This window comes from Antechinus flavipes, chromosome 1, assembly GCF_016432865.1.
Source record: "Antechinus flavipes isolate AdamAnt ecotype Samford, QLD, Australia chromosome 1, AdamAnt_v2, whole genome shotgun sequence".
NCBI classification, from domain to species: Eukaryota; Metazoa; Chordata; class Mammalia; order Dasyuromorphia; family Dasyuridae; genus Antechinus; species Antechinus flavipes.
Window position 1 is genome coordinate 203,582,246 of NC_067398.1, and position 16,468 is coordinate 203,598,713.

Below are 16,468 nucleotides of genomic sequence, written 5' to 3' on the forward strand. Positions count from 1 at the left end.
TGTTCTTTAAATGTTTGGTAGAATTCACATGTAAATCCATCTGGTCCTGGGGATTTTTTCTTAGGGAGTTGATTGATAGTTTGTTCTATTTCTTTTTCTGAGATGGGACTGTTTAGGATATTTACTTCTTCCTCTGTTAGTTTGGGCAAGCTGTATTTTTGGAGGTATTTTTCTATTTCATTTGAGTTGTCGAATTTATTGGCATAAAGTTGGGCAAAGTAACTCCTAATTATTGCTCTAATTTCCTCTTCGTTAGTGGTGAGTTCTCCCTTTTCATTTTTAAGACTAACAATTTGATTTTCCTCTTTCCTTTTTTTAATCAGATTTGCTAAGGGTTTGTCTATTTTGTTGGTTTTTTCATAGAACCAACTCTTAGTTTTATTAATCAATTCAATAGTTTTTTTACTTTCAATTTTATTGATCTCACCTTTTACTTTTAGAATTTCAAGTTTAGTGTTTGACTGGGGGTTTTTAATTTGTTCCTTTTCTAGCATTTTTAATTGCAAACCCAATTCATTGACCTTCTCTTTCTCTATTTTATACAAATAGGCCTCTAGAGATATGACATTTCCCCTTATTACCTCTTTGGCTGCATCCCATACATTTTGGTATGATGTCTCATTATTATCGTTTTCTTGGGTGAAGTTATTAATTATGTCTATGATTTGCTGTTTCACCCAATCATTCTTTAGTATGAGATTATTTAGTTTCCAATTATTTTTTGGTCTACTTCCCCCTGCTTTTTTGTTGAATGTAATTTTCATTGCATCGTGGTCTGAAAAGGATGCATTTATTATTTCTGCCTTACTGCATTTGAGTTTGAGGTTTTTATGTCCTAATATATGGTCAATTTTTGTATAGGTTCCATGAACTGCTGAAAAGAAAGTGTATTCCTTTCTGTCTCCATTACATTTTCTCCAGAGATCTATCATATCTAACTTTTCTAGTATTCTATTTACCTCTTTGACTTCTTTCTTATTTATTTTGTGGTTTGATTTATCTAATTCTGAGAGTGCAAGGTTAAGATCTCCCACTATTATAGTTTTACTGTCTATTTCTTCCTGCAGCTCTCTTAGTTTCTCTTTTAAGAATTTAGATGCTACCCCACTTGGTGCATATATGTTTAATATAGATAGTGCTTCATTATCCATGCTACCCTTTAGCAAGATATAGTGTCCTTCCTTATCTCTTTTAATTAGATCAATTTTTGCTTTAGCTTGATCTGAGATCAGGATGGCTACCCCTGCTTTTTTGACTTCACCTGAAGCATAGTAGATTTTGCTCCAACCTTTTACCTTTAACCTGCATGTATCTCCCCGCTTCAGGTGTGTTTCCTGTAAACAACATATTGTAGGGTTCTGGCTTTTAATCCATTCTGCTAACCGCTTCCTCTTTATGGGGGAGTTTACCCCGTTCACATTTATGGTTAGAATGACCAATTCTGTATTACTTGCCATCTTGTTAACCCCGGTTTATGCTTTCCTCCCTTCTTTCCCCTTTCCCCCCCTTCCAAGTATTAAGCTTGTGAGCACCCCTTGCTTCTCACAGCCCTCCCTTTTTAGTGTCCCTCCCCCCGCCTTAGAGTTCCTCCCCCTATCTTACCCCTTTCCCTCCCAGTTCCCGTATTCCCTTCCGCTTAGCTTATTTCTTCCCTTTCCACTTTTCCCTTCTCACTTTTCAATGAGATGGGAGAAGTTTCACCATAGATTGAATATGTCTTAAGATTTTTCACTTAAAGCCAATTCTGAAGGCAGTAAGATACCCACTATATTCATCCCCCTCCATTCTTTCTCTCAGATATAATAGGTTTCCTATGCCTCTTCATGAGATGTACTACCCCCACTTTACCCTTTTTCTGGTACAGTGTCCTTTCCACATCAATTTCTAGAACAAGGTATACATGTATTCTTTATACATCTATATAGTCAAAATATAGTTCCCAAGATTAATCTTTACCTTTTTAGATTTCTCTTGAGTTCTATATTTGTAGATCAAACTTTTTGTTAAGTTCTGGTTTTTTCATCAGAAATAGATGAAATTCGCTTACTTCGTTGAATGTCCATCTTCTTCCCTGGAAAAAGATGCTCATTCTCGCTGGGTAAGTTATTTTTGGTTGCATACCAAGTTCCTTAGCCTTTCGGAATATCATATTCCAGGCCCTTCGATCTTTTAATGTGGATGCTGCCAGATACTGGGTGATCCTTATTGTGGCTCCTTGATACTTGAATTGGGTTTTTCTAGCCGCTTGCAATATTTTTTCTTTCATCTGAGGGTTCTGGCATTTGGCCACTATATTCCTTGGTGTTTTGATTTTAGGATCCCTTTCAGTGGGTGATCGATGAATCCTTTCAATGTTTATTTTTTCCTCTGTTCCTATGACTTCTGGGCAGTTCTCTTTGATAATTTCCTGGAAGACAGTGTCCAGGCTCTTTTTTTCATCATGTTTTTCTGGGAGTCCAATGATTCTCAGATTGTCTCTCCTGGATCTGTTTTCCAGGTCTGTTGTCTTCCCCAGAAGGTATTTCACATTTTTCTCCATTGTTTGATTTTTTTGGATTTGCTTGACTGATTCTTCTTGTCTCCTCGAGTCATTCAATTCCACTTGTTCAATTCTGATTTTCAGTGAAGTATTCTCTTCACTCACTTTTTTAAAATCTTTCTCTAATTGTCCAATTGAGTTCTTTTGTTCTGTGGAATTTTTTTCCATTTCGCCAATTTTGTTTTTTAGAGAGCTGTTTTCTGTTTCCAGTTCACTAATCCTATTTTTCAAGGATTTTACTTCTTTATCCACTCTCTCTTTAACTTTCTCCAGGCTCTTTTGCCAAGCCTCCCTCTCCTTTTCCCAAGCTTCCTTCTCCTTTTGCCAAGCCTCACTCTGCTTTCCCCATTTTTCTTCTAGCTCCCTTGTGAGAGCCTTTTTAATCACTTCTATGAGGTTCATCTGTGCTGAGGAACAGACAATCTCCTCCTTTGGGGATTCACCTGGGGACTGCCTGTTTTTAGTCTCCTCAGGATTTAGAGTCTGCTCTCTATCTGTGTAGAAGCTGTCAAGGGTTAAAGTCCTCTTCAGCTTCTTGCTCATTCTGTCTATTAATCAGAGACAAACTACCAAAGAAAAACAGAAAAAACTGGAGTCTTTCTTTGGGGGGGGCTGGGTATGTTATCGAGCTTCCTCTACAGACTGCAGGGGGCAGCAGTGAGGCACTAGCAGGACTGTGCTGCGCCTGCGCTCTGAGATCCCAAAGCGTGCTGAGTCACTGAGGGGGGGGAAGGGGGGGCGGCCAGGTCCTGAGAGACTCCAGCTGTTTGGGGTTGTATTCTTCAGCCCAGGTGTTTTTAGCTTCTCTGCTGGGCTGCTGATTTGCTGTAGGTTCCAAACCTGTAGCGAAGCTCTCCCCGCAGAGACGGCTACGATCACTCCCCACCCCCTCTCCAGTCTGCTCCTGTGCTCTCACTGCCGCTGCCCGCCGCCTGCGCCTGATCTAAAACCGCCCCAGCCCTCCAGTAAAGACAGACCTTTCTTGGCGGATCTCAAGGATGGCTTCTCTTGGTAACTATATGTGGGTTTTTTTCAGTCAAGCATTGATTCAGAGGCTTGTAATGAAGTGGATAGTGAGAGAAAGCGCGGAGCTTATGCAACTGTGAGCCTCCTCTCCGCCATCTTCTCTTCTCTAAAATGTAATATTCTCTTGTTGGGGTTTCCTTGGGGTCTCAGTTCAGTAATCACAGTGCAGGCAGGGATTAAAGTCCAAATCCTTCAGTGTCTCTTTCCAAGTCTTGTCTCCTTTCCTGGGGCCTGGTTAACTTTCTTAGAGGCCTATCTCTCGCCTTGGTTCCGAGAGTTTAAGCTCCTGCTGCCAGTCCTTTGTCTTCTCTGCTTCTGCCAGTTTCTTGAGTTCCTCCTAAATGTGCCTTGGTTTCTGTGAGAGAGGCAGGAGGACTGCTACCACTTCTCTGGTCTTACCTAGTTCTGATTCTGCCTGAGTTTGTTCAAGCTTATATGGTCTCTTATCAAAGGTGTGAATCTTGTAAAACTATAGTAAGTACTAAGTACACGTACTGAACTAGAGAATTGTTGAGCTCCAAGCTAAATTAGATAACTATTGTCTCTATCAATTCCACTGAATTAGCACCTTGTTTCAAGTTCTGGCCCATAACAATTAGAGAACAATTTTTTAAATAAATATTGATTCAAAATTCTTAAATAAATATTAGCAAACTGTGCAAACCCTTTGATTCATCAATATTTCTACTATGTGTCCTAAAGAGATCATAAAAAAAAAGGATAAGGACCCACATGTGCAAAAAATATTTGTAGCAGTCCCTTTTATAGTGGCTGCTATGGAAACTGAGTGGATTTTCATCTTTTGGGGAATGGCTGAATAAGTTATGCTATATGAATGTTATGGAATATCATTGTTCTAGAAGAAATGATCAGCAAGGTGATTTCAGAAAGTTCTTTGGAGACTTGCATGAAGTGATGCTATGTGAATTGAGTGGAACCAAGAGAACATTGTTCACAGTAACAACAACTCTGATGAGCATGGCTCTTTTCAGCAATGAAGTGATTCAGGCCAATTCCACTAGACATGTGATAGAGATAACCATCTCAGTCCAGAAAGAAAATTGGGGAATGAATGTGGATCACAACATACTATTTTCACCTTTTTTTTGTTGTTTGCTTGCTTTTTTTTCACTTTTTTCATTTTTTCCCTTTTTGATGGGGTTTGTCTTTTGCAGCATGATAAATGGTATATGCACAGAAGAATTGCATATGCTAATGTATGTTGGATTACTTGCAGTCTAGGAAAACCGGTGGTATGAAGAAAAATTCTGAACACAAGGTTTTGCAAGAGTGATTGATGGAAACTATCTTAGCATGTATTTGAAAATTTTTTAAAAAGCTATTATTAAAAAAATAACAACAAGAACAAGAAACCTTTTAATACCATGAGCATTATTAGGTGCTACAGGAAATTACCAAAATAAAAAGACTGAGAAAATTTAAAAGAAAAGTTGTCAAGAAAAATACAAAGGGTGTTAATCAGTAGAAAAGTTCTTTTACATATTGTGATACATGTTGCAATATAATATATCCAAAAGAAATAGGAATTATATTTTCACCTTTTTTTGTTGTTTGCTTGCTTTTTTTTCACTTTTTTCATTTTTTCCCTTTTTGATGGGGTTTGTCTTTTGCAGCATGATAAATGGTATATGCATAAAGGAATTTCATATGCTGATGTATGTTGGATTGCTTGCAGTCTAGGGGAGCCGGTGGTATGAAGAAAAATTCTGAACACAAGGTTTTGCAAGAGTGATTGATGGAAACTATCTTAGCATGTATTTGAAAATTTTTTTAAAAGCTATTATTAAAAAAATAACAACAAGAACAAGAAACCTTTTAATACCATGAGCATTATTAGGTGCTACAGGAAATTACCAAAATAAAAAGACTGAGAAAATTTAAAAGAAAAGTTGTCAAGAAAAATACAAAGGGTGTTAATCAGTAGAAAAGTTCTTTTACATATTGTGATACGTGTTGCAATATAATATATCCAAAAGAAATAGGAATAATATTGCTTTCAGGCTTGTGTTTTTAGTTATCCACATAAACTTTTTTCAAAGAAAAATCTCTGTGGAGATAAGAAGCCATCTTTGTTATCACGAATAGTAATGATAATAATCATGCACCAATGGGTAAGAATGCAAGTGTAGTAAAAAAGGCAATATACCCTGAAGGAAGGATAAAAGTCAATATGTACCAGGTAGAGCAAACCATCATTAACTACTACATGAACCCTTACCTCCTTCATGACCTGGTAGGGTATTTAAGAGTCCTGGCGTATAGAGCACTATCTTTCCTCTCACCAGCACTATCTTTCCTCTCACCTAGGGCCTATTGCTATAGCAATTGCTATCACCTGAAAAAGTAATACCAAAGAACTGACTTTATCATTTCTGCAGGAACTGCAACTCCTATAGTAACCTACTTAAGAAAGAACATTCTCATAATAAATTTCTTTGGCACTATCACATTGTTCAGCATCAGAAATGACACAATTTTACTATTGAGGAAGCTAGACATTTCATATTATTTACCACATTAAGGGAAAAATGAATACATGACTTAGACATAAAGGATGATACCATAAGCAAATTAGGAGGGTTCAGAAAGTTTACCAGTCAGATCTATGAAGAAAGGACAATTAATGACCAAAAAAGAGACAGAGACCACTATGAAAAATAAAATTGTTTGTTTTGATTACATTAAATTAAGAAAGTTTTTGTACAAATAAAATCAATGTAAGCAAACTTTGAAGGAAAGCAGAAAGTGTTTTCACAATGTTTCTGATAAGGGTCTCTTTTTTTAAACATATAGAGATTTGAGTCAAATTTATAAGAATATGAGCCATTCCCCAATTGATAAATGGTCAAAGGTTATAAACAGGCAGTTTTCAGATGAAGAAATTAAAGCTATCTATAGTCATATGAAGAAAAATGTTCTAAATCATTATTGATTAGAGAAATGCAAATTAAAACAGCCATGAGGTACAGTTTGGTTAATATGACAAAACCGGAAAATGATATATGTTGAAGAAAATGTGGGAAAAGTGGGACAGTAATACATTGTTGGTGGAATCATTGGAGAGCTATTTGGGTGTATTCCTAGCAAGAACAATTCTGGATCCGTATCTTAAATAGATCATAAAAAACGGGAAAAGATATACATGTTGAAAAATATTTATAAAAACTCTTTTTCAGACATAGCAAATTGGAAACTGAAGGAATTGGGGAATGACTGAATAAGCTGTGATATTTGAATATGTGATATAATGAAATACTATTTTATTATAAGAAATGATGAGCCAGTAGACTTAAAAATAAAACAAAAGAAAATAAAACAAAAACAAACAACAACAACAACAGCAAAACTTGTGAGATTAATTGATTTTGAGTGAAGTGAACCAAACCAGATCATTGTTCACAGTACCATCAACTTTGTGTGATGATCCACCAGACTTGGCTTTGCTCAACAATATGATATAATGATATAAGATAATTCTAAAAGATTCACGATGGAAAATAGTAACCATAAGTAGACAAAGAAGTATGGAGTCTGTAGATCTAAGCATACAATTTCTTTTCTTTTTCTTTTTTTTTGGCGGGGGGAGGAGTTTGTGGTTTTTCCTTTTTGTTCTGTTTTTTTTTTTTCTTTCTCAACAAGACTAATGTGGAAATATCTTTAATATACAACCTATATCAAATCTATCTTTTGGAGAAAGAAGGATAGGAAGGAAGGGGACTGGAGGAGAAAAAACAATTTTTAAATGTTATTAAAATGAATGTGGGAAATTATCAATACATGTAATTAGAAAAATAAAATGCTATTTGCAAAAATAATCATATATACATTATATTATTTGATATTTCAATAAATTATACCATTATAATTAAAATTATAAAATTTTGTCCATAAAAATTGATACTATAAAATGTCATCACCATCTGCCTTATACCTGAGTCCTAAGGAAAATTAATTTGATGTGTCCTGAAGCTCTTATATGTATTATCTTCCCCATTAACTTTAGAATAGGGGTTGACTTTATTCTATTGATCCTTAAAATTTAGTAGTGCTTGGCACTAAGGAAGTATCAATTAACAAATAAAAATTATGCACTAAAAACTCAAAAACTATTAGATCTTTCTGCTTCATCCTTATAATTTTTCTCTAAAAAGTGAATTTCATCAAATTGACTCAGCTTGGTCTTTTTATTTTTTATTTTTTCATTTTTCTTGTTTTAAACATTTAGTATACCAAATATAGTGCCAAATTGAAAGGATATATAAAATGATTTTTCATTCATGCATGCATGCATTAAAATAATGAATGTAACTGATTAGAAGAAAGATTATAAAGATAAAGAACTCTATAGATATTTGGAATTCTGATTGAATCAGCAACTTACAAAAAAGCAAGATAATGAAGAAGATTAAGTGAAGAAAAACACATTTTCAAACTTGGCTAATATGTCATTTATTTTATTATTATAGTGATGTTATATTGGTCTATATTGGGGTCACTACAGAGAATATGAATACAAATTCCCTGGGAAACATTCCAGGATTCCAAGTATATATTATTCATGATTTAGAACTTTTGGAGTCAAAATATACAAGCATGAGACTAAATTGGAATTTTAGTATGACATGATAAATTCAGAGGTTTTTATTTTTTATTTTTTATTTTTTTATTTTGTTGTTGTTATTTTTAACCAGTCTTTGTTTTGGTCCAGTCACAAAAATATGAAAAATGCAGCTTCATATACTTTTTTTTCTCTTCAATGCATAGGATAGTAAATTTTCTCCAAAAATATTTTTAAATGCTTATTTTGGGCAATGCTTTGACTTAAGTGTTGTGTATACAAAATTAGATGAGATCTAATTCCTGCACTCAAAATGGAAGAAAGTGTTTCCTATGAATGTTATGCCATAGTTTCCTTGAAATCACCCTACCTCAGTTACTCTACCCCAAACCTCAGGCTATAATCATTCCCTTAATGTTTGATAGGATAAAGGTCTCATCTTCAGGCTATAATCATTCCTTCTTGTTTGATAGATTAAAGGTCTTTATCCATTTTTAGACATTATTAGAATATCAGGAGCCTCTCAGATATCTCCTTCCATTATGTCATCCTAGGTGTCTCCCCCCATTAGGTCATCCCCTTCCCAGGTACCTCCCCCCTTATATCATCATTCTTGTTACCCTATAAAAGAATCTTGTGTCCAACATTCACTGCTGGATACTTTGAGACAAGTGTCCGATCCAGTCAATTGATTTACTCTCCAATAAATTAATAATTAAATTGTTCTCTAATCTCTATCCTGCCTCGGTTTCTCTGGGATTACATGAAGATGGCTAGCTGAAGATAGAAAGATTCCCTTATTCCTCTACATCTAATCAGCAAAGTCATTATATTTGCATTAAAACCAAAAATTCAATGAGGGTTCAATGGTGATTTTTTTCACCACAACACCACACAAAAAGAAAAATGATATAAAATTTAGATGTAAAGAGCTGGCCATTAAATTGGGGAATAACTAAATTGATTGTGGTATATAAATATATGGGAATATTATTGCACTCAAATAAATGAAAGAGATTTCATGTTCATAGGATTTTCTGTTTGGGAAAACTGAAATTAACACTCAAATAGAATGAAAGCTTTTTGGAGGTAGGAAATGCTGTTTTTGCCTTTGTCATTTAATCTACAATGTCTTGTATATAATAGATACTTTACAATCAATGCTTGAGTGAAAACGTCATCTTTCATTCATTTTGTGTACTGCCTCTAAACCAAGTATAATACCTTCATCTTATAATCCTATTAAATTTCAACAGCAATACCAATTGTCAGTTTAAGAAACTATCTTTTCCTCTCTTTCTCTCTCTCTATATATATAATTAAATTCTCAGAAGTGAGAAGAAAATAAAGTATTTACTTTGGCATGAATCTTTCTTACATCCAAATCATACTTTTTTTTCATTTTAGAAATTTCAAAATTGTCTTTTATCTTACCAATAATAATGACAATATCTGAAGAACAGAAAAATACATACAAAATTGTAATTGATTCCTTCTATCTTTAATTATTTTTTGGTTACTTGATTGTGTGCATCCATAGATGAGCCACTGTATTTATAACCACACTGCAAAATCATGGCAGGAAATTTTGCAACTAGTATAATGGCTGCCAGAGCCAGACTTCTCTGAACCATCTTGGTTTAATTTTGAAAGTCATAAAGTGGTAGAAAATAAGGTGATTTTTATTTTTATTCTGAAAGATAATTTTCATTATTTTCCACCTAATGATAAATGAAAGGAATGTCAATATAGATATGAAGATAAGCTTCATAAATTATTCACGAGGATTTACAAAATGTTTTTACTTTTGTAATCAAAAACACATGTAAAGCTAATGTTATGTTTTAATTCTTTAACTTTTGATGAACCTTATTGATTAGAATCGACTAGAATATACAAATACACATTTCATACCTTCAGATACATATTTTTAGTTATTCAATTCATCAGTAAGAACAAATATGCATTATTATTTTCAATCCTACTAATATTCCTGTCAGAATGTTGGACAAAATATATGCCCCTTGCAAGACAAAAATGTTTTCAATCAGTATATTTTCTTTCTAAAATTACAATAGAAAACACCATGAATTTCAATAATTCTAAAAACCAATCTTCCATTGTCTGAACAAATTCTTGGATTGGTAGATTTAGAATAAAAATGTTTACCTGTGATTTTACATAGGGAAATCCATCTTTTAAAGCAAAATGAAGCTCCATAAATGATAAAAAGAATTATTACTGTTCAAATAGCATATTCTGGGGATGGGTCATCAAACTGACAAGTTATTTTCTGCTTTTATGATTCAGGAAAGAATGTGATTTTTTTATTATGTACAGCAAGGACTAGATTATACTTTGAAAAGTGTCAAGACCAAGAAATCTCTCAAGACTTTAAGAATAATCTTACTATTTTCAAATAAACATTCATGTTGTTAATACTACTCCCATGAGAAGGGGAAAAGTTGTTTCCAAGAGAAAAAAAAAACTATCAGTAAAATACACAAAAATGGAATTATCCTAATATCTAGTTTATAGAATCTAGTAGGTAAATGTTAATTGATGAGTATGACGTTTGTAAGAAGAGGTAACTCCCCTCCTCATACATACATACATACACAATATTGTCATCTCTGTCCATGATCTTGTAAATTCTACTTGTTTATGTAATGTTAAAAATTTAACTATAGCATATTGTCAAAAAAAAATGAATACTGTTCCACAATTATACTAACTGATGTGTGATATTTCTAATATTCAGTATCATCTCCCCTATAATTATCAAAAATGGAAATTATTTATGATTAATTAGCAACTTTCTTTGGAGCTTGGAATAAAGATATGGTGGCAGTCAATACACACTTATTAAGTATCTTTGATTTACCAAGCATTGAATTAAGTTTTGGGTATACAAAGAAAGGCAAAAAAAAAAATAATTACTGCTTTCAAGAAACTCATAGTCTAATTGGGAAGACAACATGCAAACAACTATTTAAAAGCACTAGATATATATATATGTGTGTGTGTGTGTGTTATACATATACATACACACTGTGTGCGTGTGTGTGTAAATTAAAAATAATCAGCAGACTAAAATTACTAGAATTAAATGGGATCAAGAAAGTCTTCCACTAGAAGGTTTGATTTTACCTGGAACTTGAAAGAAGTCAGAGAACTGGGAGATAGAGATGGGCAAGAAAATCATCTAGGCCTGGCATGAAAATTCCCAAAGTGAAGTGATGAAATACCTTGTTTTAATAACAACAAGAAGGAAATATCATTCGATAATAGAATGCATGGGGGGAAAAATAAGGTTTCACAGGAGGCAGAATCAAAATAATACAATAAAGATAGGAACTTACCCCACCTCTCCCCCCAAAGCATTCTAAATTCCTTTAAATAATGACTCTAAACCAATTTTATAGCATAAAACAACCCAAAAGACAGAGTAGAACATTTTTTTCAGCTGAAAAGAATTTAGGTCAACAGGAAAGGACTTTGACACTGGAATTCCAGCATTCAGTTCTATTACAGACCACACCAACCCCTGGATCCAGCCCCAGCCCTAGGCCCAGCCCCAAGCCTGACCAGACCACTGAATCAGTGACAGTGCTGATGGCTTCAAAAGTTCTTGGATCAGAGACACCAAAGAGGAGTTGGAAGGTCAGCAGAAAAGATCTATGGAAGCAGAGTGGGAGCCTTATCCATAATCCCAGAGCAAGCTGCACAACTTGCTGACCCCAGCCCCAGCCCTAGCCCAACTCTGATGCTGACCTACTCCTGCCTCAGCTGGACCCCAATGTCAGCAGGGCAGGAATCAGCAGTAGTGCTAGAGGCTTCTGAACCTCCTCTTCAGCTCAGGAAACACCAGGGGGGACACAGAATGTAATGGAGAGAGTCTCTGGCAACATGGTGGGATTCCAGTGTGCAGTCCCAGTGCAAGTCCCACTAGTGCAGAACTGGCCCCAATCCCAGGGTGTAAGCATTAGCAAAGCAGAAATCTGTTGATTCAGAACACTAAATCTTAGAGCTAGTGTGGGGTAGAGACACTTCTAAAAGCTCCAGGGCAGAAAATAGTACTTGTGATTAGGTTCCTCAAAGAACCTCCACAAAGAACCGCAGAAAACTCGTGAAGACAATGCAATTTCCACCCTAGAAACAGAGCCTTATTTTAACAAAGATTTAAAGCCCAAGTAATAATCTAGGAAAATGAGCAGAAAAGAAAAATAAGTTTCTGATCATCAAAACACACATTCATTGTTAAGGAATGCTATAAGAAACAAAAAGCAGGATGATTTTAGAGAAGCATGGAGAGACTTATATGACCTGATGCTAAGTGAAGAGAGTAGAACCAGGAGAACATTGTACGTGGCAACAGCAAGTTTACATAATGATCAAGATCAATTCTAATGGACTTGGCTTTTTTCGACTGCAAGGTGATTCAAGCCAGTTTGAATGATCTTGTGATGAAGAGCGCCATCTGCACCCAGAGAGAGGACTGTGGGGACTGAGTGCGGATCACAACATAGCATTTTCACCTTTTTTATTCTTCTTTGCTTGCATTTTGTTATCTTTCATTTTTTTTTCTTTTTAATTTGATTTTTCTTGTGCTTCAGCATAATTGTGGAAATGTGTATAGAAGAATTGTTCCTGTTTAACATATTGAATTACTTGCCAAATAGGGGCAGGTGTGAAGGAAAGAGAAGGAAAACAAAAATTAAACAAACAAAAAAAAAAAAGGAATAATCAATGGGCCAGCTTTAGCTGAAACATAGAGTGTATTATGGAGAGTAAATTTAAGTGAGTTTGGAAAAATAAGTTAGACAGATTTTCAAGGGTCTAAAATGTCAAATTGAAAGTTTATTGTTCTTCTTAGGTATGAGAGTGAGACAATTAAGTGACAGGCACAGGAGTGGCAATTGGAAAAAGACTAGGGGAAACCTTTCTGAATTATTCAGTTCCTGTCTGAAATAAACCATTAAAGTTGAAGAGGAAACAAAGGATAAGGTACCAGACACTGATGTCGTTTCTCAAACTAAATTGCCAATCATTCAAACTGTACTGCAGAGAGTACAACTCTGTTAGGTGGGCCACATTGTTCGATGTATTCTTGCCAAAAAGATATTTTATAGAGAACTCACACAGGGCAAACATTCACAGGGTAGTCAGAAAAAGTGATACAAGAACACTGTCAAGGTGTTTCTTAAGAACTTTAGATTTGATTGCATAACACTGGCACAGGACTCACAGCATGTTGTACACTCACACAGAAGATGTTGCACTCTATGAGCAAAGTAAAATTGAATTACTTCAGATGAAATGCGAGATATGCAAAGCTAGAGTTCACCCTAAATGCTGATAGGAACTATTTGTGCCCAATTTGTGGCATAGCATTCCAAGTTCATATTAGTTGATCAACCACAGTCAGAAACATTGTAACTCAACTCTAATATAGTGTCATGTATACATACATACATACATACACACACACACAACATGCACACATTACAAAAATGTATACATATACATACATGTATATATATGTATGTGTGTGTATTCTAACATGTTTGTAGAAACTCTATGATGGAAAAGAATTGGAAATTACAGTGATACCCAATCAATTGAAGAAATAATTATAGAAGATTTTAGAAAAATGTGGAAAGATTTTCCCAATGTGAAGAGTAAAATGAATACAACTAAAAAACCATTGTGCGTGGTAACAGCAAATTGTTTTAAAAATGACTTTGAGTGAATAATTTATTTTGCTGATTATAAATAGCAAAATGAACTATAAAATTCATAGGAAGAAACAATTGTTGAATATGTAGTATGAAATAATTTTACATGTGTATGCCTATTTGTATTTAATGACAGCTATTTCTATGGGTTTGGGGGAGGGAAGAAAAAGAAAAAAAATACATGACAAATTTCATGTATATTTGAAATGAACAGCAAATTTTATATAGTAGATTTGCAGTTTCAGATAGTTATTTTTTAAATTGCACTGTATTAAAGGAAATGTTTATTTAATTCTCTAAATTAAAAATTAAAAGAAAAATGGGACCCTGGGTGTTTAGAAAGCAGAACTAGCATGAGGGTCTCTGCTAGACCACATCAGTCAAAGGCACTGAGAAGAAGGTGGAAGAGACCCGAATGGTTAGTGACTTTGGGTCTAGGGTAACAGTTATCAGACAGTGAATTTCTTTACTTTATCATCCTCAATACTCCAAAGGTCACATATTTCATTTAAAGTTTTCTTGTTTGTTAATGTTGCGCTTAATCATTCTTACTTAATACTATTTCGGGGTTGAAAGGATCACTTCTGATTGTTACTGGTTGTGGGGTTTAATTACTTCACACCATCTTGCATCTACTTCCCTACTTGCTTTCAACTTCATAGAACAAGATGTACCCTCACATGTCCCTATTCACACTCTCTTTCACGCATCCTTTAATTTTTTTTTCATTTTTATGATTTTAAGTTTTTTGAAGGCAGTGACCAATTCTTTTTATTACCTGTATTACCAGGGCTTACCATAGTGTTTAGCATATAGATACTTAAAAAATGTTTATTGGTTTGGATTAATAAATAAATGTTGGATTCGAGAAAGAGGAAAGCACAAAAAAGGGTTAGCTGGAAGAGCATGAGAGAGAATAAAATGATTTAGCATCTCTGATTTTTGAGATGGAAAGATATCGTTGCTATTGAGGTTTTTCTTCTTCCCCATTTCCTCACACTAAACAGATTGGGAGCTCATAAACTTAATGAGACAGTATTTTAGGATTATTATATTTTATAAATTTACCAGAGCAAACAAAGGCTTAATGTGGGAATTTCCCTTGGCAAAAGTCCATTCATAAATAGCATATTTAAATTGTTAAAGGAAGCTGAAAGAATAAAGGTAATAGACACTTTCCTCAGTAATAGATTCCTGAAGCAAGTTTACTTCCTATATTGTTTTATTCTGGAAGCATTATCAGTACCATCTAGCCCTGAATTAAATAAGAATGAAGACTTTAGCTAAGGGGAAAAAAAAAAAACTGTAGATTTTGTGAATTGTTGAAGGGGAAAGTGGGTAAAATTAAGTCTCTGTTTCAGGAGAGTGGTAGTGAGAGAAGGTAAGAGGGAAAAAATTAATTTTAAGGAAAGAGGGAACCATTAATTTCCCTGTAAAAATAGCAATCTTAAACTTCATATGCTGCAGCATCACACTAAAAGTACCCCTAAAAGATATTTTATTTAGCTATTCTTTGTCACAAAAAACAAACTTTACAAATTCTTTTCTACTTTCTATTTGGAAACAACCAATAAATGTCCCTGACTGCCAAGTCTCAGATTTTATGTGATTTGGGTTTTTTCTCATTTTATAGGAAGTTAAAAACTTCAAGACCTTATGACCCTAATACTGATTGTAAGGTTAGTTGTTCTTTGACCAATCTCATCTCTAAAATTATGTTTTGAATTTAACCTATGCCTCTATTGGAATAAATTGAATATATTTATTCACAAAGTCCTCCAGCTTAGGCTGTTAACTTAAATGAGAGAGTAGAAAATAAACAGAGAAACTATTGTATTTGCTCTTACAAGGATTAATTATGTCAATAAAAGCTTGAAAATAAGCTTAAAATTTAGCTCTGATTCAAGTACATTGCAGATTCATTCAACAATTATTTGCTGATTGCTAACATGTGTAAGCCATTCTACTAAGGCTTGATGGTGACATAAAGAGGATCCTACCCTTAGGAAACTTTTATATATGATTGGTTGGTCGTTGTCTTTGGGCTCAAAGATGACTAAAATTATTTCACTTATATTGGGGTCAATGTATATAGTATGTCTGACTGTGGCTGATCAGACCGAGTTTAGAAGGCTATGTCTCAGGCTGGGCACAAATAATCAATATGAACATTTGGAATAGAAATGTCTCTAAATTTGTGTATTTCATAATTCTTTTGAACCACTACAATTCTTTTTTACTCATAGATCACAGCAACTTCTTTGGTAAAAACTCACTATTGATGGGAGATTTTGTGTCTGTGTCCCATATCTCACAATTGATTTAAAAGTCTTTCAGAGAGACTTTGAGTGTGTCCTTGTATTATTTCTTCTGTCACTGTTAGTGTTTGACTTATATTGAGTTCTCCCTAAAGTAGTCTTTTAGACAAATGTATGTTTAGTATTTGAATAATATGGCCAGTCTATCAGAGTTCATCAGAGTTGTGCTTTTTGCAATAGAGTTTGAAGGTTTGGCAGTTCAACATAAGAAACTACTTTCAGGTGTGGTACCTTCTCAGATTATGTTTAGAAACTTCCTAAGACAATT